Source organism: Tinamus guttatus, unplaced genomic scaffold (assembly GCF_059628265.1).
Source record: "Tinamus guttatus ecotype Peru unplaced genomic scaffold, ASM5962826v1 Tinamus_guttatus_pri_ptg001087l, whole genome shotgun sequence".
NCBI lineage: Eukaryota > Metazoa > Chordata > Aves > Tinamiformes > Tinamidae > Tinamus > Tinamus guttatus.
Genome location: NW_028289621.1, coordinates 864,005 through 885,434, shown reverse-complemented (window position 1 = coordinate 885,434; position 21,430 = coordinate 864,005). Strand labels below are relative to the sequence as shown.

At 48.1% G+C, this 21,430-nt stretch overlaps 1 long non-coding RNA gene across 1 annotated transcript; it reads right to left on the bottom strand.

Moving 5' to 3' along the window:
* Window positions 1–376: 376 nt before the first annotated feature.
* On the bottom strand, window positions 377–9,406 carry LOC148590808 (uncharacterized). The gene is made up of 2 exons (XR_015914239.1): window positions 9,360–9,406; window positions 377–422 (listed from the first exon to the last, which is right to left on the bottom strand). It is a non-coding gene; the product is annotated as an uncharacterized LOC148590808 (long non-coding RNA).
* Between the last annotated feature and the right edge of the window lie 12,024 nt (window positions 9,407–21,430).

Genomic DNA, 21,430 nt, shown 5'->3' with positions numbered 1-21,430 from the left:
AGCAAACGTGGTTCTCATTTCCTCTTCTCGAAACGCCCGTGAGCACCTTCATGCAACACTTCTGAGAACTGTGCACAACCCCCAAAACTGCTAACAGATCACAGAGCAACTCCCCAAACGAAAATTCCCCATTATTTCTAATTTACATCAACTCAAAGGCTTGTATTTTTTCAGTATAACAGATTTACCGCACTGCCCCATTACTCTATGAATAAAGTTGGAATTACATCCACACTGCACTACCAAAAGTGTTGACTAGTTATGCTAACTGAACAGAAGCAGTTTCACTGGATCTTAGCTTTACTTTTATAATTATTATTAATCAGTTGCATACACAAAGCATCTCAACTTTCTTACTGTTCATGGCAGAGTCCCAGGGCTACATTTCGCCATTCCCAAGTAGTCCAGGTTAATTCTGGCATCTAGAACAAGGTTCAGAAAAAGGAAAAAAAATTGTCACACACACTTGCACACTATTATTCATTGCAGATTTTCTTATTTAGAACAAACCTCAAAGTACAGCATCTGCAGAACAGTTGACTATTACCTCCTGCAGCTCCTTGAGCTCTACCTCCACTTGGAGTGGAAAACTGAAAATTCCCCCCTTTTTACACAAAAAGCTCATTTAACTTGCTACAAATCTGTCCCATCCTGCTCTCGTCCAGATATACTATGTATTTATAACATACACTTCTCCAAGACCACAAATAAAAATCAATTTCAGTTCAACAGCAGTGTGGAAATAAAAAAGTTAGATGTAACTTTTGCTTTTAAACTTAGTTTCTGTCTCTTTGTATCTCATCAACACTGCATTTCCCCAGAGCCACCAGCTTGTGTAAATCCCTGAACGTGTGTGAACCACTGTATTTTAACAGGAATAAAACCTGGCACCATTGCACTAAACCAAAGGAGCTTTTCATTAATTCACCCCACAGTTGCTACCACGGCAGGAAGCTCCATGGAGGGACCTGCAAGAAGAATCCAGGCAACAACAGGCTTGGAACAGGATTTCACAGCCCACTCCGAGATATCGGACTGCAGAGAAGGAAGCACTGGAGAGCACAAATTGGGAGACACTGTTTTCATGTTTGTGCTGAATAGCTATTGTATGGCCAATTAAAAAAAACTGTCACCCAAAACCACAAAGAATAATCAGCAGGGTGTTTCCCTCCACCCCCTTTTCTTATAATTCTAATCCAAATCAGACTGAGAAAACTGGTAACAGCAGCACTGGCTGCTCTCACTTCCTCTGTGTTTTCTAGCAGAAATCAGAAAAATTACAGTGTAACTCTGATAATTCAGCAGCTTGTACTCGAGTAGTACCAGCAAGGGTCACTTCTACAGCTCAAGAAAAGCTAACAACAGCTTTCCAGTGCAAGCACTTCCCGACCCAAAGAGCAATCATTGTTCCAGCAAAAACAACAGAACAATCCTACAGGCAACAGAACGTGTAGGAAGCTTCATGTTAACTAATAAAAACTGCTGAGAAATGAAATAAGAGATGCTACACAGCATTCAAACTTAACCAAAGTGATCATGGTATCAGAAGACTAAAGAGGCTACTGCAGTCTTACTGCAGGAAATTTGCATCCTCTCAATATTCCTCTCTAAGAGGCATCAAGTTGTTTTGATTTTATGTATACACACACAGGGACATGGGCAGCCACCCCACGTTTGAGAATTAAAGGAGCATCAATGTGGAAGAGTCTTCCTCGCGAATCACATACAAGAGCCATTCCGGGGAAGAAAACCAAGAAGTCCTGGCGCTAGGAAACACTCCCCGCTGGAAGGAGCCCCCTGAACCTGCATCAGCCGCAGGGTTCCTGCCATCCCCATGGCACCAGGGCCTTCTGCACCTCTGCAGAGCGGTCGGGCCCTGCAGTGACACACACAGGCCGCAGCAGAGCTCCTTATGAAAGGCCACCAGCAACAAGAACAACGTCCGGCTTGTTACACACATCTGGGATGGCACCGAAACACTAAAGTCAACACTAAGAGAGTGTTTTTCCCTCCAACGCACCCCTTTCCTCCTCCCCTCTCTTTTTCCATCATTATTTATTCCCGAGCCCAGCGCGTTGCCGCGCAACCTCTTCTCTTGGCTTTCTCGTCTTCCAGGCCCGCTCGCTCCTACCGTTACTTTTACCCATGAATAAACAAGTTGAGCATCCAACCCGGCCCGTTTTTAGTCCCCGTTGAGGACGGGACACTTGGCCATGCAGTGCTCACCAGCCTGGTGACAGCTCTTGGCACCAGAGCCACCTCCTCCCTGCCCAAAACGCTCTTACCCAGCACCAGCAGGAGATGCTGCATCCTCACCAAAACGCACCCCCTTAAGCAGCACCATCGGTTTTGCAGGAAAAAATCCGAGAGGATAACAACAGCATGACCTGGATATAGATATCACACAAAGCTGTGATATAGTTTCTCCATAAGTGATTACCATCTTCTTTTTAAAACGTTCAAAGTCGGCAAGCTTGACACCCTAAAATTTTATACCAACCAAATGTGTCATCAGTTACACAGATTAACAGCAGCATTGCACTAACAAAGAAAACTGAAATTAAGGCAGGAAGGAAACTCAGTGTCGCTATCTCCTTGCAACAAGGAGGTGCTGGGGGAGTTGGATCGTGATTCCTTTGTAGCCTTCCTGCAAATTCCTCCAATTTTTCCACTTTACATTTAAGCTACTGAACTGTTCCTGAAAAGCATCAGCCTGTTTGCAAAGGCAGGGGCCAGACTCTCTCGCAGTTAGTGGTATCCACAGCCTCACTGGATGGGATAACACTCTGCCACTCACTGATGGAAAATGGTATCATCATCATCTCATTGCTCCTCTCCTTTATATAACAAGGCTGTTGGCCTGGAAACTAAGGACACAAGAGGAAGAGGTGGTATCAAGTCCCACCTGGAGACCCAAACTGCCCACTAGCCCTTCTGCCCCTCCTCAACATGCTCTTCGAGGTCCAAGTTTGATACGGCTCAAAGCTAATGGAGAGTGAAGCATCATACAGCAAATACTCAGCATGGGTCCTTGCTGAGGAGCACTTATTAAAAACCTTTCACTATAAACTTGAAACAAAAGAGATAAAAATATACAGTAGGCCAAAATCCTGCTGCCAGGCCAGGCCTGCTGGAGTCCAGGGCCACTCAGGGCTTCCTTCACATAACGGGCACACGAGTCACTTCCTCTGCTCTATGCAAAACCTGTGGGCAGCAAAAAACTAGCCCAGAACCAAACCTGTTTCGTAACTCGGCAGGTACTTCAGCAAGTTGGGCACTGCCAAGCCAGGCATCCAAGAACAGCCCGTTCCCTCCACGCGAGGTGGAGCTGGGAGCTCCATCCCATGTGGAAGTCCTGCTTCCCCTCCACGCGAGGTGGAGCTGGGAGCTCCATCCCATGTGGAAGTCCTGCTTCCCCTCCACGCGAGATGGAGCTGGGGGCTCCATCCCATGTGGAAGTCCTGCTTCCCCTCCACGTGAGGTGGAGCTGGGAGCTCCATCCCATGTCGAAGTCCTGCTTCCCCTCCATGCGAGGTGGAGCTGGGAGCTCCATCCCATGTGGAAGTCCTGCTTCCCCTCCACGTGAGGTGGAGCTGGGGGCTCCATCCCATGTCGAAGTCCTGCTTCCCCTCCACGTGAGGTGGAGCGGGGTGCTCCATCCCATGTCGAAGTCCTGCTTCCCCTCCACGCGAGGTGGAGCTGGGGGCTCCATCCCATGTGGAAGTCCCGCTTCCCCTCCACGCAGCTCCAGTTCCCACCTCTGCTTGGGAGGGCAGCCCGGTGCAGCCCCAGGGCGAGTTACCTGGTTAAATGAGAGCGTTAGTGAGTGGGCTCGTTCCCATGAGATAAGCAGCATCAAAGCGATCACCCTGCAATCACAGGAGCAGCGGAGCCTGCAGCAGCGCAGGGCAGCACCGTCCCCCTGCTGTCCCCAAGTCCCTGCCAGCAGATTTGGCCCTCCAAGTGGGAATCATACAGTTCCCTTTCAGGCCTTGGCAGGTTTATGCTTAAAATTTAAAAGAAACAAAAGCTTAACATTTATTTCTTATTGATTTACTTAAATATACAGAAAATACACTATGTCAATGTACACTATAGAAATAGATTCAATTTTAAAAATTCAATTTTTGTGCTAGTACAGCAAAAAAAAAACACTGGGTATTTTAGATCATCTTAACATCCTGCTAGATATTTCACATCATACATTAGCATTATCAGATAAGGTCAGTTATTCAGAGGAATCCAAGTTCCCACGATGTTAAATGAAACATAATTTGAGACCAGCAAAACAGACCGCTCACACCGAGGTCCTAGAAAGCAACCACGAGAAAGGAGACAGACTGAACTTCACCTGTACAGCCTTGCTTTATCGGATCTGCAGAATTACCTCCCAACATTTAATGATTAATCCCTGCAAAACTCCAAGCTTGTATCTTATTTTTCTCATAACACGGGACCCATCTTCCTCAGACGCGACTGCAGCTGACCCGGTGGAAGTGCAATCACGCTGGCTCAGAGCACACACGGTTCTCATTCGTCGTGTGGCTAAACCCTGGTCTACCAGCTCTGAGGGATACAGAAGGACAAAATCGGCCTGCTCAGTTTATATTACTCACCAAGAACAAGGGAACAAAATCTTTTCTACGCTCCCCTACCAAGACAGAAATTTAAATTCGCAAAGGATCTAACACACTGCGATACGCCAAGCACTGCGATACCTGTTAAAGTAACTGCAGGTCCTCAGAGATGGGACAGGCTCCCACCTTCACCTTCCCAAGCCCAAGCTGAAGCTTTGGGCCAACACTACAGGAGATCTCACAGGCTTTGAACCACCTGGACTGTCCACAGGGACTCCCATCTCTGGTCCCTCCAGACCTATATAAAAACCCTGAGCAGTTTTGTGCTGTTGATATCCTTCCACATGCACCCCTGTGTGCTCAGGCCCTCCAAAAGGAGCAGCAGAACACGTATAAATTTGGCAGCTCAAACAGGCACATGGCACCTGCAAGACTGATAAATTTAAGCCAGAAACCAGAAGAGATCTTTCACTTAAAAGATTTCAACAACTTCAGGATAAGACAAAATATTTAAGAACTGCTCTGACAACAAAACTTCTGCTTACAATGTTCTTTTACCCCTACATAAGCATTCACACATTTTAAGCATGTCCTACCGAAAGGAAACAAGCAGAACAGCTTTAAAAATGGAGACTGTATTGGCAGTGCCCAGCAAATCCCCCAGATTTTACAACCTCAGAGGAGGCCAAGAGCAGCTGCACGAGGCACAAAGAGCTTAAAACAAAAGCCCTGAGGAATCACGTGGGGAGCGACATTAGTATTTACCAAAGTACTGCTTCCACTAAAGGAAACAAAATGACATATTTCTCACAGCGAGTTTAAAGCAAAAACACTGATTAACACCACAAATCAGCAGTTGCTGCATTATCCAGAAACTTAATATACCTGATTCAGTTAAAAATAGCTTCTCCAAATAGGCAGGGAAGATATCAACTTCATTACAGAACAGGCTGTTTCACTGACCGTATGAAAGCTTTTGCATTTTCTTCTGAAATAGTTGAAAAAAAGAATTAAATTGGAATTTTGTCCCAGCTTGCAAACTCTTCGTGCATTCAGACAGACCCTCCATCACCACCTCTTAATCCAAAGGCTGCCTTCATAAATGCACCTCTGAAATTCCCCTGTCACCACAATTAAGTCTCCCAGAGCAATGCCCCATATCTCACATCAAGGTACCTGCAGCCCCAGTCAACTTATCAGAGGTTTGATAAACAGGATATTAAACAGCCCTGATTTCACTATACGCTGAGCTCTCACCCCGAAACAGCCACCACAGCATGGAACTTCTGCAGGCACTGCATAAATAAGTTTGCCTTTATGCAAGTAACTCCAACAAAAACAGCAGGTCAAATCTCTGATACTGATTACGCCTTTTCTCCTCGTGATTATTTAACACTACTTGCTTACTTCCTAGTTTTTCAAAGACACTTTGCTTAGGGATCGCAAATATACTACGAAATATTCCTTCCAGACTAGGTTTTTAATAAAGTTCTACCCTGAAAAAAATAGGAAACCTAATGAACAGTTAAAAATAGAATTAAAATGTTTCCACCCAGTATTTCAACAATGCAATACAAAACTCAAAAAAAGAATTCAAAAAAAGAAAAAAAGACCCCCCAATCCTTAAAGTAGGAATGCTGGAGTGAAAGCAGAACATGCGCTGCCCCGTTCATTTAAGCTCTTACCTCCCACTCACCCGGATACCCACATAGACTTTAGATCTGCGATAAGGGCACTGGCCATGAGAATCTAGCCTAGGGCCTAAATTAAGTTGACTTTCGTAAGCTAATAAGAGTCATTAGGAAAGTTTTGTACTACTGATAATAGCAAAATGGCCAAACACTGAACACCTTTCCCAAGGCAGCCGGCGCTCAATTCAAACACTCCCAATTGCTCCATTTGTTCCATTTTACCTTGACACAACTTTGTAGGAAGCTTTGCCAGCAAAGATATCACCTAAAAGTTATGAAAAAAAAGGACTAAGCATCACAGCTATTTCAGCAATAAAACAACTATGAGGAAGAGCAGCAGTTTTGACAGCTTTGACTGCTGTGTTTGTGGAGGCGACACAGTAACTCTAGCAGAAACATTTCTAGCAGAACACGCTGCAAATTCACGTGGAGCCTCGACCAGCAGGTCTCCCTGTAGGCTAATTAGCCCTTCGTAATAACTGGACCACACCGAGAACACACAGCCCTCGAGGAGGCATTGGTGGAACTTTTAGTGCAGACAGCAGAGCCTTTGCTTTTAGATCCAGACCTCCTGGGCTTGATCCCCGCTGTCCCAGAGCCATACACGAGCATCGTATTTCATGGAGAAACACTAGATAGTCTGAGAGTTGCTTTACATGAACTCCAAGAATTAAATGCTTTCTACATTTTCTTCAGCTGACTGTAAAACAGGAAAAAAAAAAACAGAAGAAATATTTAAAAGTTACTGGTGTTCAGAGAGAAACAAGTTTCACTCCGCATGCCCAATCCCCCTGTGATTTTAGGCAGTTCAAAGCAGCAGCAGGAAGGTCCCTTCTGCAGCAGCTCCGTTCTGCTTCTTCCTCCAGCCCCCTTAGAGCCCAATGAAGGGTTCCCTGGGGATCTCGATGCCTTCAGCTGACACCAGCTGAAAACGCTCCCTTTTCGCTCCACCTCAACCAGCACGGCAAGCCAGTTCCCCACACGCTGGTTGCGATGCTCCCCGTGCTCCATCTTCTCCCCTGGTCGCACTCACCTATCATTTGTGGGACCACACTGCAGACTGGATCAGCAGGACGGTGCACGCTGGTTTGCCCCGAGCCGGGTGAGCTTGCCCACCTGCTCCACAGCGTGGGACCACCAGAAGCTGTGGCAGGACAGCCACAGCCTTCCCCACGTCACCATTGTCACTACAACCCAGGTAGAGGGGCACTAGTGCCCCAGATGACTTCCAGCTGAGGGAATTATAAAGGAGCAAAAGCTCCTTTATAATAATAATAATAATAAAGCTGGCTGGGGCAAAGCCACTTAAACTCATTTTTGATACCTGGTATCAAGCCAACGCTCACTAAAAACAGCCCTGCTGCTTTGAAGCACAGCAGCACGATAATTTGTGCTGGCAGCTCCCCGCGATTTTTTTTTGCACTTTGTAAGCAAGGGAAAATGTTTAGAAACAGTTTGAAAACTCACAGAATCAAAGCGACCAAAGAGCACTGAAGACATCGTTTAGTTCTAGCTATTACCTGAACTTTTCGCTGCCTCTGCAGAGCATCCGAGTGCACTAATGGGGACTGCACTGCAGAACAGGCTCCGCCACGAAACCGGAGCAGTGGGGAGAGTGCCCTGGAGGTCCTTCGTTAGCATTATCTCCGGGCACAGCTCGCTGGGGAAGGATAGGGAAGACTCCATGCAAATGCAGGAGGCGTCCTGAAGAAGGGGGATATTTCCGATGCAGGTCCCAGCCAGCAGCGGTGCCGAACACGGAGGCAGAGGAGCTGCATGAAGCAGAAACACGACGAGCACCTGGATGTGAACCTGGACATGCACCTCGGAGCTCCCGAGCTGCACAGGGGTGTCCATAAAGAGCTGCAGAGCTCTCGAGTCAACCTCAGGCTTCTTCGGAGGAGAAGGAAGAGTCCTGGGAAGCTCCTAGTCAAAACCGAGCTTGGCCTAAGTTTTCACGTGAATAAGGTAAAGAGAACTCGCAAGTTGATCGCAGCCTGCAGTAACACCCACTGCTGGAGGCTGCATCGCAGACTAATCCCTCAGATGCCTTCCTGCATCCCAAACTCAGCCGCCCTATTTAAAGACCGTGGAACAATGAACGCGGAGGAGCAGAAAGCGTTGGGGGAAAAGAAGGAAAACGGTGACGATGGCCACAAAGCGACGCCTGGAAAGGGCGACCTGGGGACGCTTTTTGGGAAGGAGACCAGAGGCAGCGCAGCCGCTGCCCCCACCACCGCTCACTGCTGCCCCGGCCCCTCTCCCGGCGCCCCCAGCCCCACGGCACCCCACATCCGTGGGCACAAGGACCCCCCTGCACCCAGGGCAGCCCCTTGCAAAGCGGGGGTCACTTCCCTTTGCAAAGAGCAACCTCCCTTTTCTCCCCTTGGGGGGCAGCAAGCGTAGCGCCCTCCCCGTCCCAAGGGAAGGGCACGGGACATCCGCCTCGTCCCCCAGCCCAAGGGGACACAGCACCTTCCCTCGGGAAAGGGGCACCCCCTCCCTTAAAAACGGGCACTCTTTGCTTGCCCTCCCTTGCAAACGGGGCATTTGTACCCCCCATTGCAAACGTGGCACTTGTCCCCCATCCCTCCCTTGCAAACGAGGTGCTCCCCTTGTTCCCCCCTTGCAAACGGGGCACTCGTCCCCCGTCCCTCCCTTGCAAACGGGGCGCTCCCCTTCTCCCCCCCATTGCAAACGGGGCACTTGTCCCTTGCCCTCCCCACTTCCAAAAGGGGCACTTGTCTCTTGTGTCCCCCCTTCCAAACGGGGTATTTGTCCCTTGTCCCCTCCTTCCAAACGGGGCACTTGTCCCTTGTCCCCTCCTTCCAAACGGGGCACTTGTCCCTTGTCCCCTCCTTCCAAACGGGGCACTTGTCCCTTGTGTCCCCCCCTTGCAAACGGGGGGCTCTTCCCGCGTCCCCCGCAACCGGTTCCTCTCCCCGGAGCGCCCTCGGGAGCAGCCGCCCCAGCCGGCAGCGCTGCCGCCCGCCGCGGATCACGGCCGCCCCGGTCCCGCAGGCCCCGCGGGACACGGGGGACCCCGCCGGGGGCAGCGTCCCGCGCGTGTCCCCCCCGACGCCGCACTCACCTGCGGGTCGCGGCTGCCCGCCCGCCCGGCGCCGGCCGCGGGCCCCGCTCCGCAGCGTCCCCGAAGCGCCGCGCGCGCGGCCCGGGAGCGGCCCCGCTCCCCGCGCCCGCCCGGCGCCGCCTCCCGCCGCCGCGCGTCACCGTCCGCGCCAACATGGCGGCCCGCGCGCAGGCGCCGCCGCGAGCGCGCCGGGAGAGGCGGGGCGGAGGCGGGGCCTACTTAAAGGGGCGTGGCTTGTGAGTAAGGGGCGGGGCGCGAGGGGAGGATGGGCGGGGCGCGAGGGGAGGATGGGCGGGGCGCCTGTCTGGCTGCTCCGCTCCGCCCCTGCTCCGCCCCTCGCTCCGCCCCCTTCTCCGCCCCCTGCTCTTCTTTACCCCTGCGCAGGGCGGCAGCGCAAAGTCGTTTGGCCTTGCAGGGAGCAACGCGGCAAGACTTACTCCAGGAGCCCCCTTTAATTAGTCTGCAAACGAGTTTCCTTCTATATAAATCATTATTTTTGCAATTATTAATATGAATGGCAATTACTTTTAAATTTGCGGTTGACCTTGGGGTTTTCCAAGGTGGCTTGTCGAAGGCAGCGCATCATCTGCCCGGGCGAGAAAGAGATCCAGGATAAACAATCCCAACAGTTGTTGCTTGGGATAGTTTCAGGTTCACTTCTATTTCCTTCACATCGTTAACATCAACAAAAGCAAAGTCAAGGCCAGGGAGCCAGCTCATCCCCATACTCAGACTGACAAGAAATTCGCTGTCTCACTTGCAGAATAAAGCATTTCTGTATACATTTTCCTACTTCTGTCCCCGAAAACAGCCCCTTGCATGAGCCAGTACCAAACTCTACTGACCTTGCAGGGCTTTGGACCTGTCTGTGCCCATGGCGAGGTTCTGACGTGGGGACCGTGTCCAAGCAATTCCCATCCCAGCACTGTCGTGTCGGGTACCCACCAGCATGGAGAAACATCCGCAGGGAGCTGTGACCTAACCGTGAATGTGCGACCCTCTGCAACCCACAGCAAATCACAGGGTATCTACAAATAGGCTAAAGTTTGCACTTTTCATTGCATTTTTTAACATCTCGTCTCTTTTTGCTGCCTGTGCAGTCTCCCGCCAGGGAAACGACATTTGTTGGGACAACAGAGAGTCACTGTTTTGACAGTCTGCGCTTGCCTCGATGGCAAAAGACGTACCAGGATGTGGAACGACTCAGTATGAGCATCACCGCTGTTCTCCAAGAAACGATTCCGATGTAAATGAAGCATTTCGCTAGAGAGACGCAGTCAAAATGTTAAAATATGTAGGACGGGGGAATGGTTGCGGCCGCTGAGCATTAAAATTCATCATGTGTGGAAAAAAAAAAGCAGAAGCGTTCAATGCACAATTGATCAAAACCTTCTGAGTCTGCAAAGAAATGTGAAAGAAGTGGAAGGAAAGCTGGAAAAATTGGAGAAAACTACTGCAGGGAGCAGAGTGAGTAAGTAAGGTTAAGCCAGAAGGGAGGATATCAGTGCAAACTGAGGTTTAAGTGCACTGGGAATTTAGAATTGTTGCAAAATTTAGTGTAGCAGCTACAAAGACAGGATCCAACCTAAATACGCTCCTTATGTTTTCATATCGTCCAGTGCTCCAATAACTGACAACATGAAGAAATCAAGTAAAGGTATCACTGACATTTTAATGATTTTTTTAGCTCACAAGTGACAAGGATTGCTAAATGAGTTATGGTTTTTCACAAATGGCAGTAAATCTTATCTGTTGTGTCATCCAGGCTTTGCATAAGTTAGTGAAGTTTGGCTAAGACGCTCAGTCATTGCTTTCACTGCCCAGAATGTGTCTATACCTCTTTGAGGTATATGTTTATATACGGCAGAATTGCTTCATTTTTGAGTTGTACTGTTTACCTACATCATGCTCTTTCTTAATTCTGTATCCTTGCTTTAGAGAGTCAGAAGAAGGGAGGGAATTTACAGTTTGAGTTGGGTCTTCTGGAATGCTGAGGTCTTGGTCGCCTGATTTTTTTAAGCCAAATTTATATCTTCACATTCCCTTTTCCAGCACTTTTATCTGACTTTTACCATCTTAGAGAAAAAAAATAGGCAAATGTATTTCTTTTTCACTGCTAAGCTGTAAGTGAAGTAAGTGCAAGCAAGGCAATGGTTCCAATAAATGTCAAAGGAAAAGAGCAAAATACAGTACTTGGCTTCAACTCTACATGTTTCTACAATGGACTACAATACATCTTTTAATATCACTCCCACCAATGGTGCTTTTTTTTTTTTTTCTGAAATGTCTATACAGCAAAACTTCCAAGGCATTGAGCCTCATGTGCCAGCATGGGGTTGCTTTATGATTCACTAAATAATTACATTCTCATTTACCATATGCAAGTTCAAACAGTCAACAAAACCATAATCAATGTCTTCTGCAAGACCTCATTATTCTTCATGTTTGAGCAGCAACTTCATTTATTTTTTGCAGAAAAATCACTAGTCACTGCATAGAAATATTTTCATCTCTGTGGGCTGCATATTCTCCAGGCTAGACACAGCATCGTTGCATGCTTATCTGCTTTAGTTCCCCACTGGCAACAAATATTAATTCCTCATGTGGGACTGCAGGTCAGCTTTGATAACAAGAGGAATTAAAAAAATAATAATACCCTTTTTTTCTCAAACTTCTGGAAAATCATCTTGCTTTTGAGCCATAAAACTGTTGGCAGAGGGATCCTAAAGAGGGAACGCTGAGCTCGGCCTCCCTTCGCTTGCCAGGAATGAAGTTGGCGAACGCAGCCCGTGGTTATGGGCCATCCTGCTCCCCTCCTTGGGGTGGATGAGGAATGTGCTCCAGCAGAAGACCTTGGAATGATCCCTTATCAGACTATCCAAAATCGCTACAATATCAAACCAAGATAGAGACCTCCGTCACAGGTGATTTTAATATCACAACTGAGAAGAAGCAAATTTTGCCAAGCTATCTGGCTCTAGGTTCACTTCCAGTTGAAGATCGCAGTGAATATAAGATAAATTATTGATTACCACCAGGAAACACATTACCAAATTTATCTCCAAGCAAGAATAGCTAAATGGCTCCAAATGGAGCAAATTTAGTAACGGCCAGGGATTGGAAAGTTTGCCATGAGTCAGCTGAGCTGATCCCATGGTAAAGCTTGGTACATGCTCCACTTCTAAAACCTAGTCCTGGGACCCATACAGAACTATCCTCTTTTTATTTGCAGGATTCATACATCAAAACTACATTTGAAGTTGCTGCGGGATGCAATGCAGCCCCTCATCATGATCTCCCCAAAAGCAATAGAGCACATATTGAATTCCTATGTTCTCCTCCTCGGAGGCAGAACAAAATCACAGATTTAGGTACGTCTAGTATGGCTGAACTAGACTGCAGGAGCAATAACCAACTGTTTATTTGCTCCGTTATTTCTTCAGAGATAAACAAATGGTCGTAAAATGGGCTTGCACCACTGAAGTGCTGCAGCGGGCACATGATATCGGTGCAATCTAATGAAAACAGCCTATCTCCTAACAGGGTATTTTACTGCAGACGCTGGACAGATTTAAATCCTCGATTACAAGATGCAGCTGCACTAAAAGTGCATGCCCTTGCCTTTATGGCCAGCAAGAGGATATTTTCTTAGGAGGGCAAACAAAAAATATTATTCTGACGGTTTAGCAAGACTGGAATATTTCACCTACATGCAGACAGAAATTGCAAGGTAAGTTTTGTGGGATCAGAGGGGACAGTGGGGAATTTGAGAGACACCTGTTCAGCCAGGGCAAATGGCACAAGGAAGGTAAAATGCACAAGCGAAAATACAACACGGCACCTACCAGAAGAGAAATGTCCTGAGCTCCTTGCACCAGATCAGCTACAAAAATCCCAGATTCTCACCGAGTGAAGCGTGTTTGGGGATGAACAAGAGCAATCAGGTTATAATATTGTGGTTTCACTATTTCTAGCCCATCTCCATGAAACGCGTTGCCACATAGAGGGTGCATGAGCAAAAGCCACTAGCTATGCAAGCTCCACATGCTTGAAGAATGTGGAGCTCTGTGTCCTTAGAGAATGAAGATAAAACAGAAAATCCCAGAAAAGCCACCAACCTCAAAGTTTTCTACTCCTTGCACACGATTTCAGCTCCCATCCCCCTTGAATGCAAATGCAAAGTTTTTCCAATGGGAAAAGCATTGCCCGAAAGCAGCTCACAGGATAGTGATGTGTGGATAGTTTTGGAAGGAGGCTTGTAAATGAAATCCCATCTGACTTTACCAGAACTCAACTTTCTTGCTGAGTTGGGCACAGTTAGGAAAAACGATAATTTCCCAGCACACCTACCTGAGTGATTTCTGTCCCGTGACACCTGACAAGTTTCGTTGTCACACTTGTTATAGCTGTGAAAACAGCAAATCACACCTCTTGGCCAAGGACCACCTCATTTCCTTCTCCTTTGTCCTCTGATACTTTCCACAGATGTGGCAGACAAGGCAACAGAATTAATTGTAATAAAACAGAGGAGGAGAAGAAAGAGAGTCTGTCCTTTCACTTCTGAATGACATAAATGCTCAAGGTGCGTTTACATTTTCAGTAGATTATTATATAAAGATATTACAAAAATAGTAAGTTTTATCTATATAGAGAGATATAAAATATATTTATCTATATAAAGAGAGATCTAAAATAGATTTCCATATCTCTATATATTTATTATTATGGTGTGCACAGTCTTTGCACAGTGCAGAGGAGGAAATCCTTCCAAGCAAAATCTGGAAGTCTTGTCCAGCCGAGCCCTGCCTGGGGCTGGCAGCTGCAGTTTCTCCTTCCACCATTTCCAATTGCTCTGCAACTGCTCTGAGCCAAAACAACACCCCTCTGAGTCAAAAAATACGCTGTTCAGTTATGATGCCTAAGGCAAATGCAAAATAAATTGGAATGGGATTCATTAGGAATATGATATTAAACAGTCTCTAGATAGGTGCGATAGCCGCTGCCCGAAGAGCCAGGAGAGAGAAAACTCCCAGAGGTTTGGGGCAGCACATGCAGAGCAATGGGATAGTCTGGGGTGGCTTGAGCAGGAGGTCCCCGAGCAGGGGACAACCAAATTCTGTTGCACTCGGCATCACTGTGAGGGCTGAGAATGGCCCCAAGCTCATCGCACTGTTGGGCTGACGTGCAGTGCACAGCAGCAACCCCTCACCCCCGCAAAATGAGCGTCCAAAGCAGAACAAAGCTGCCGGCTGCTCCGAGCCGTGCTGCAGTGCCAGCCAAAAGTACGCAGGGATTTAACCTTTTCTTAGTACGTAACAAAAGGAGGGATTTGCATCATCCTTTTTTGTTTTCCTTTTCTTTTTTTTTTTTTTGCTGCTTCCTGGCTAGCCTGTGCATCCTGCCCCAGCGAGATGACTCCCCAAAGAGTCCACCTGTTCAGAAAAGCAATGAGGAGTCTCATTAAGCGGGAATTATCACTTCCATCCTTCCTGCTGCTCCGTCTCGAGGCCTCGCCACCAACCCCCTGCTCCACCTCCTTGCACAAGGAGTCAGTGCGTGTTGCTCCAGGGCCACATCCAGCTCTGCATTGCAAATCCATGGCCTTTGCAGGAGAAGGAAAGATGTGGGACATTCCCAGCGGGTTCTCCTCTGGCTCGTGGTGCTGCTGATGCTCCGCGTTGTGGGCGGGTGGCCGGGCTGCCTCTTGCTTCCTATTACGCAGCTCCCCAGGGGTGGGGAGGGATTGCACATTAATATGGTGCATATGAATTTTAATTGAATTATAGCCTGCAGCTAAGTGGAAAAGCATTAAAATCCAACTTTAATTTCCCCATATAGCATGTGCACCATCACCCTTCTGAAACAACTGATTGTATCTATACCAAGTGGGATGCTCTGTCTCTTTGCATTTTAGCAGACACATAAATATGCGGTCAGGTTATTACCTCCTAAATTAGGTTACAATTTTTCTTTATTTTAATAAATTATTTTCAAGCTGATTTGTTGCATTTTTTCACTTATGGCCTCGATAGCCCCTTGCAGAGCCCATGTGTCCTACTTGTATTTGCAGACACGAATGCGTCTCATCAGTTTTGCTTATTATTTCCAGGAGTATTTTTGCTTGCTTAATGCTCTGTAGTTATTGCCTCTGCTCTAGATGAGACAAAGCTGTTGCTCTGTTCTCAGCTACTTACATCTTGCAGAATAACTGCTCATGGTACAAGGAAAGGTGCAAAACCAAGAGTGTAAAATCAGGAGGAAGACGCAGCCTTCGCGGCCAGGCTGCTCCAGAGCAGTCACTAACTGCTTCCCCCAGCTTCTGTTTTCTCTGCTGGATTGTTTCTCTGCAAGGGCTCAGGAAGATGCTCTTTAATTCAGTTTATTTAAACTTAATTCAGAGGAACAGGAGTGCTCGTCCACAGGGACAGCTCCTCGGAGGAGCTCTGCACCCGGAAGAACGGAGCCATCGCAGCCATCCTCTTCCTCCTCACGTGCACACGCATTTCATCAACCTGCTCGCTGTACAAAGACTTCAATTTGTATCTAGAAAATACACTTAAACCATAAGCAACCTCACTGCATAACAGGTTTCCAAGCCTCCAGGTTGCTGTGAAGCTGCTCACTGCAGGGAGAGTCTGAAAGGATCCAAGGGGAAATTGAAATCCATTAAAATCCAGCAACTTGTGACCACTTGACAGCTACATTTGGGGTCTTTTAAAATATCCTCTGTGATTTCAAAGATCGCAGTTTGTCTTTGCAGTTGTTCTTGTCCCAAGATGTTTGCCCTTCATGATTCCCTAGGAGAAATTGGTTGACAAAAATAAGCACTGGGCAATTTTTAGAGTTCAGTGGTGGATGCCATTCCCTTTCAGATGACAGTAAATTTCTGCTTCCTGTTTCATGGCAAATAAATACTTTTCTGTGTCTGCTTATATTTAGGTGATTTTGGAGTTGTTTCTCCTGCTGCTCAGCCCATGTGCTGAAGTTTCACAAACAGAACATTGGAGTCCCGCTCCTTCCAAAAGAAACTGCCTGTGGTTAGAAGTGACTCATGGAAGCAGATGTGCCCTGGTGTGTTGCATGCACTGATATTTTCACGTGCAATGATAGTTTCACATGCAATGATTTTTTTACATAAAATGATATTTTTATCTCTGTGTTTTCTTTGAATATTAAAATGCTGCTTATTCTGCAGCAGCAGCTTCCCAGCTCCCGGGCAGGCAAGACTTTGCCTTCAGTGATCTTGGTTGGGCTTTTTTGATTGCTTCATCTTCAAAGATGCAATGCAGAGAGAGAGCAAAAAAGCTCCACATCTCCACGTGTGCACGGCCATGGGGTGATTTCACTGTGAGGGGTGCAATGTGCCAGGCCCGATGATCCCGTCCCGCGTTTCCACGCCGTGGAGGGACGTGAGCGGCTCCGTGCTGCAGGCTCCAGGGTTTCTTGGTGCCCCCGCGTTCAGCAGGGCAGCAAACCCTCTGCAACAGCCACTGGCTGGTTCTTCAGCATCCCAAGAGATTGCACAAAACCAGATTTCCTCTATTCCATGACACTCCGGGTATACAGAGCAAAACTCCCAGGAGTTAATCTAGTTAAGTCACTCTGTGATATATACTCAAGAAAACCGAGTTGAACTCGTAAGAGTTAATCCACTTAGAATTGATTTTGCCTTGCAGCGTTTCTGCAGTATCCGTGCAGGTGAGCCCGGGGGCTTCCTGCATTCCTGCATTCCTGCATTTGGGAATGGTGCGGCCACATGGAGCCTGGCGTCGGCAGGGGTGAGCCCAGGCTTAGGTGAAGCAGCCCCAAGAGCCACAGGGCTGGAAGCCACCAGCGAAGGCCACCAGCGTCCCGGCTCTTGCAATAAGGGAGAAAGGATCAAAACGATGGAGGCTGCTGTAGGTTTGTCCGTAGCACGATGGCAGTGCCGGAGTAAAAACCAAGGCAATTTCTGCCAGACGTGATAGTTTTCCCACTTTTTTTAATCTATGGCCATGTTCCCCAAAATTCCTATTTTTTTATTCATTGTGCCTTTGATATGTCCTTGTTTAGGGGAGTCCCCTTCAGCCCAAGGGCTCACGGGCTGCAAAAAAAAAAAAAAGAAAAAACAGAAAAAGAGGGGAAAAAAAAAAAAAAAGCAGGGCGGGACAAAGAGCTTTTGTTGCCTCCTGGCTGATTTTGTTAAAACCACCCTGGGCTGCTGCAAAGGGCCCCAGCGCCACCGTCTGGGGACACATCTGGAGCTGGCTGGGTCCCCGCTGCCGTCCCCGTCCTTCCTGCCGCCCACCTGGTGTATTCCAAAAAGCCTGAAAATGGCTCCGTTTTTTTTTTTTTAATTTTACCTTCTCAATTCCCATCAGATGTGGTTGCATTTGCAGTTCTGCTGCAGCGGGAAGGAGTTACCTGGGGGAGGGAGGGAAGGAAGAGCCTTGCATGGAGGAAATCTCACGGGAAAAGCCAGCAGGACCTCGCAAATCCGTCTCACACCCATAAATACTCCGAGAGCAATTTATTGGATAACTTTAGCAATGTGCTGCAGACCTGAGGACTTTATATCTGCTTAGAGTAAGTCTATTCTTGCTTATATTGTCCCTTTCCAGGTCCAGCCAAAGGAAGGAAATGGGAAATGTTGCCCTGGAGTGACTGCGATTGGAAGGAGGAAAGGGCAGAGGAGCCCTGTGAGAGCTGTGGGGCCCAACGAGCTGGAAAGGAGATTTTCCTCCAGGACAGACGGAGGAAAATAAAATAAATAACACAAAATAAATCACATCTCCCTCCTCGCTTCTTGTCTTCATCCTGTAACAGCTCCAGCTGCTCCTGCTTTGCCTGGTGTTAGTCATGCACACAAACCGGGAGCCCAACCTGTAATTCTGGCTTTGCCGCTGTCAGAAAACATTCCCGCCGCGCTCTTCGAGGCCGGGATGGGAGCAGAAGCCTTTTAATTTCATCCCAGTGGAGGAGCTTAATCTAGGACTCCGACATTTCAATTACTTCGTTATGCATATTTAACGTTAGCTAAAATTAAAATCTAGAGAAGGAAAAATATTGTATATAAGCAACTATGCAAATTTTATTTCAAGCCAGCAAAAACTGTAAATTTAGAACAAAAATCTAAACAAAGACCTTAAAGGAACCTCTTTTGCCTGCAAGGCCACGTGATTTATGGAGCTCTGTTCGGAATAGAAGGGCTGAGATTTTCATTTCCCCCCACTTTGGACTAAGGTGGGAGAGAAAAGTGTGAAATCTGGAAGATTTTCCCCAGGATGGGAAGCTGTCTCCGCGTGACGCCGGTTCCCGGCGGGAGCGTGCGGATGTTCCCCCTCTCCAGGGGTTGGCTCCAGCTGTGCGGGAAGCGGCTCCGGCGCGTTCCCATCGCCGCCGGCAGCCAGGTGTGCAAACACACGCACGGTGCATGTGACCAAAGCTGCTCCCTTTCTCACCAAGGAAAGATCTGCGTTCTCTCCTTGGAGTCACTCCTGCAAGCGATCTGTGGAGGAATGGAGTCCAAAACGCAGTCTTGCAGCCAGGAAAAGTCTCGGCAAAAAATGGCATTAACCTGCAAGCTGCAACCCAATAAATCCAGGCTCTTCCTGCAGCACCCAGGAAAGGCATCGCCCGGGCCAGCAGCTACCACCTGCAACACTCCGGTGTCACAAGCAACAGGCAGAACTTTTCCTATGACCAACTGGCTTCATGCTAATGGCGCATGTAAAGCTAGAGCTTTTGGATGCTGTAGTAATTTGTGGTCTTATCATCTCTTTAGCAACCTTACTGATTTTTGTGAGCTTTCTCGCATTTTGGCTTGTATCCGGATCCAATAGGGAAACTGTGTACAAAGTGATTAGCTCACTTTAATATTGTTTTCTATTCCCATTCTTTTGTTCAAATTCAAGAGTGTTTGGTAAAACCGCATTAGTAAAAGCTGCTTGCTGCTTTTTGATTTCATCAATGCTCACATTTACTTCCTTAATCTTCACAAGTGCTCATTATCTTTTCAAAGCTGACAAAATGCAGTTCAAAGCCAGCGGCTTGCAATTCTTCCTTGCAAGAAGTGCGAATTCCCCTGCTTTGTGCATGCACGGCTTTCATCGTGGCTTTCAGAGAGCGCACCAGAAAGGGCCTGGGTAATTAAATTGGTGTGTTCTGGAGTGTAGATGATGTAGTGCAGCTGGAAAAGTCTCCAAATATGAACCCATGAACAGCCTGAGCCTTGGGAGGGTCCCCGGAGAGGTAGACAGGGTGTTTGTAACCTCTTCTTGCCCAGTCAGTGACCCCGTGTTTGCACCTCACCTTTAGCTTATTGTGGAATGAGGGAATATCTGCTGTTCCTGGAGACCTGCAGCTTTCCCTGCACCACGACATCTGGACTGCAACATCTGGGCTGCAACATCTGGGCTGCAGCACTGGGCAGTCTCTGCCAGCCTCCCAACCTGCACGAATGCAACCCCGAGATGGCAGCGCTGGCAGGACGGCCCTGCAGCACCTGCAGCCCATTAGCAGCCGGCAAATCCCGCTGTTCCCGTGTTTCCATGGCCTGGGCACAGGGCCACAAAGAGACCTCGCGCCGCGCGGTCACCGTCGCCACCACCCACGTGAATCGGCCCCAGCTGATCCGGCGGAGGGGACGTGTCACGGCGGTGGTGGCAGTGAGTCACGGCTGACGCTGCCGGGAGGGAGAGCGGCTCCCCGGGTGCCACTGGGGCTCCTGCACACCGCGCCGGGCTGCGAGCAAGCGGGAGCGCGCGGCGTTCCGACCGCGCCGCCCTGGTGTCACCCGCTCGCAGTGGCATCCGGCACCGCCACATCCAGCACCTCCGGTCATCCCGTCCCTCCTCCACTCACCAAACTCCACATCCAGGGAAGTGCCGGCACCTTGGAGCCCAGGAGGAGATGCCAGAGACCTCAGTGCTTCAGCCACAGCTCCAGTGTTTGACCTCTGGTGTTTGACCTGCACCAGGAACAAGTTCTCTCTAGAGATACCTCTCACCCTTCATTTCTTAATGCGAGGATAAAAAATATTTTTGCTTTGGAAGTTTATGGCCCTCGGCAACCAGATGCATCAGGAGGCTGCTAATATTTTGCAGAGGCCGTAAATCCAACACAGTGGGTATTTTCGGATGCTGATGCAGCCTCACAGAAGTAGCGAGATGTGTGTACCAGCCTCAGCACTGCGAGCAAGAGAACTGCAGTTAAGCTCAGTGCTGGCCGCTGCACAGACCCGGCTAAAATCCGTCATTTCATTGCGCTTTCATTTCCACTTTCCTTCATTCCACAATTTCCTGAGTGCAACCAGACGTGAAGTCAGGCGGCTGCCGTCAGTCGCAGACGGCTCGAGCTGTTCACAGGGGCTGTGGTTGCCCCTCCGCCAGCCCCGCGCAGGCTGCATCACTGTTGTCTTTAATAATTTAGAGACCATCCTACTTAGGCTAATGCAATCCGCGTGTTTGGCTGCGGGCTAGAGCAGAAACGCTGAACAGTGACTCACCAGTCCATAATTTTATGCACTAGTTTTTTTGCTCAAATCCTTCGCCGTAAAAGTGCAAGTTGTAAGCGAGGCCTGGGAGTCTTTTTTTTTAAGTGGAATCAGAAGAATTGCTCACACATTTCCAGTTTGCCTACCGTTTGGCTCCTTGGCCCTTCTCCTGGCATGTTGGATGAGTTTGGGGTTTTTTTAGGGAAATAAAGGGATGTAGCTGCACACAGTGCACACATGCATGGGGGGTGCAAGTTTGCACACACCTGACATGCAGGAATCAGCGGCCACCATCTCCGCATATGTTGATGAGAGGATCCTGCTTTCCCTTGGAATCACACATTTATCGCTGTGCCGATATTCAGCGGGAGAATTTTGCAGGTTTCCAAGCGAAGCCTCTTCCTCTGCATGTTGTTGTTGGCCGATCGCTCGTAACTCAATGGCCAAAAAAAAAAAGGACCAGAAGATCAGATGAAAATTTATTGGAAAGAAAATACAGGGAAAACCAAATAAGGAACCGTGTAATTTAATTCCTGCTACTGGTTTCAGATGTTGATTACAGACGCTAATTGGGAACAAATCATTTTGACATTTCTTA